A 2,441-nucleotide genomic window follows, 5' to 3' on the forward strand; every position below is an offset into this window, starting at 1 on the left:
CAAACAACAATGACAGCTGCAACCAAAAAATAGCCAGGCGTTGTGGTGGGTGCCTGTGGTCCCAGCTACTTGGGAGGCTGAGGCAGGAGACTCGCTCGAGCCCAGGAGTTGGAGGTTGTTGTGAGCTGTGATGCCACAGCACTCTCCCCAGGGGGATAGCTTGAGGCTCTGTCTCAAAAAAAAAGGAAAGAAAATTGCCCAGAATGCAGCACAAAGAAACAATAAGATAGATTATGGTTACATGTATATTTCTAGAAGAAATTCTGGATTTCTAGAAGAAAAAAATAAAGACGATAGAGAATATGCAGTATTTTAATGGACAATAACTGAGAATTTTCCAAAAGTGATCAAAGATACTGTGAAAGAGACTGCTGAGTGTCACCCAGTATCCTTTTAGAAATAAAGAGCCCTGTGCAGACCACTGGGCAACCAATGGTCTGCTCCCCAGCTAGAAATTTTATTTCCCATCCTCCTTTGCAGCTAATTTTGGCCATGTTCTTGCATATTGTCTACTTTTTCTAATAGAGCCCTTAGTATTTTATTTTATTTTATTTTATTTTTTTAATATCCTTCAATAAAAACTGAAGAACCTTTAGTATTTTAATCATTGTTATTTTAAATTTCCGGTCTGACGATTCCAACATTTCTGCCATTTCTGAGTCTGGTTTTGGTGCTCTGTCTCTTCAAACTGTTTTCTGTTCTTTAGTATGCCTTCTAATTTTTGTGTTAAAAGTTAGATATGACCAGGTGCAGTGGCTCGCACCTGTAAACCTAATACTCTGAGAGGCTGAGGTTGGCAGATTGCCTGAGCTCATGGGTTAGAGACCAGCCTGAGCCAGAGCCAGACCTAGTCTCTAAAAAATAGCCAGGCATTGTGGCAGGTGCCTGTAGTTCCAGCTCATCAGGATGCTAAGGCAAGAGAATTGCTTGAGCCCAAGAGTTTGAGGTTGCTATGAGCTATAATGCCATGGCACTCTATCAAAGGGAGACTCTGTCTCAGAAAAAAAAAATACTTCTTTAGAGGTATTCAAGAACAAGTTCAGGGTGGCACCTGTGGCTCAGTGGGTAGGGTGCTAGCCCCATATACTAAGGGTGGCAGGTTCAAACCCAGCCCAGCCAAACTGCAACAAAAAATAGCCAGGCGTTGTGGTGGGCGCCTGTGGTCCCAGCTAGTCGGGAGGCTGAGGCAAGAGAATCACCTAAGCCCAGGAGTTGGAGGCTGCTGTGAGCTATATGATGCCATGGCACTCTACTGAGGGCGATAAAGTGAAACTCTGTCTCTACCAAAAAAAAAAAAAAAAAGGAAAGAAAGAACAAGTTCAAGCTGTCAAAAGATAGTATTAGTGAATTTGAAAATGGATCAACATAAATTATGCAAAAGAGAGAAAAATGACTGAAGAAAAATGGACAGAGCCTTGGAGACCTATGGAACACCTTCGAGTATACCAAAGTATGTGTAATTGGAGACTGAAGAAAAAGGAAAGAGGAATAATAAATATTCAAAGAAATAATAGCTAAACACTTTCCAAACGTGATGAAAAACATTAATCAAAGCCAAGAAGTTCAATTAACTCCAAGTAAGACAAACACAAAGAGAGCAACTCATAGACACTTCATAGTCAAATTGTAAAAGCTAATTATAGGCGAGGCACAGTGGCTCCCACCTGTAATCCTAGCATTCTGGGAGGCGGAGGCAGGAGGATCACTAGAGCTCAGGAGTTCCAGACCAGCCCGAGCAAGAGTTAGAACCTCCATCTCTACAAAAAATGGAAAAAAATAGCTGGGCATGGTAGCATGCACCTTTACTCTTAGCTACTTGGGAGGCTGAGACAGGAGGATCATTTGAGTCTAGGAGTTTAAGGTTACAATGAGCTATGACACCACAGCACTATGGCCTGGGTGGGGCAACAGAATGAGACTTTGTCTCAAAACAAACAAAAAGAAAAGGTAGTGATAGATAATTTTAAAAGGAGCAAGAGAGAAAAAGACCCATGTAGAAGAGAATCACAATAAAATTAACACCTGACTTCCCATCAGGAACAGTGAAGGGATGACATATTCAAAGCAGTGAAAGAAAAAATTACTATGAAGCAAAATTTCCATATCTAGTAAAACCATGCTTTAAAAATTGAAGGTTTAAAAAAAGACATTCCCAGACTTTAAAAAGAAGAGAGATAGAGACAAAGAATTCATGCCTCCTTACAAGAAATATTCAACGGGGTGGCGCCTGTGGCTCGGTGGGCAGGGCGCCAGCCCCATACACCAAAGGTGACCGGTTCAAACCCAGCCCCGGCCAAACTGCAACAAAAAAAAAATAGCCGGGAGGCATTGTGGCAGGCGCCTGTAGTCCCAGCTACTTGGGAGGCTGAGGCAAGAGAATTGCCTAAGCCCAGGAGTTGGAGGTTGCTGTGAGCTGTGACACCACAGCACTCTACCCAGGG

The sequence above is a fragment of the Otolemur garnettii genome, unplaced genomic scaffold, assembly GCF_000181295.1.
Source record: "Otolemur garnettii isolate 467f Iridium unplaced genomic scaffold, OtoGar3 scaffold00249, whole genome shotgun sequence".
In the NCBI taxonomy this organism is placed as follows: Eukaryota; Metazoa; Chordata; class Mammalia; order Primates; family Galagidae; genus Otolemur; species Otolemur garnettii.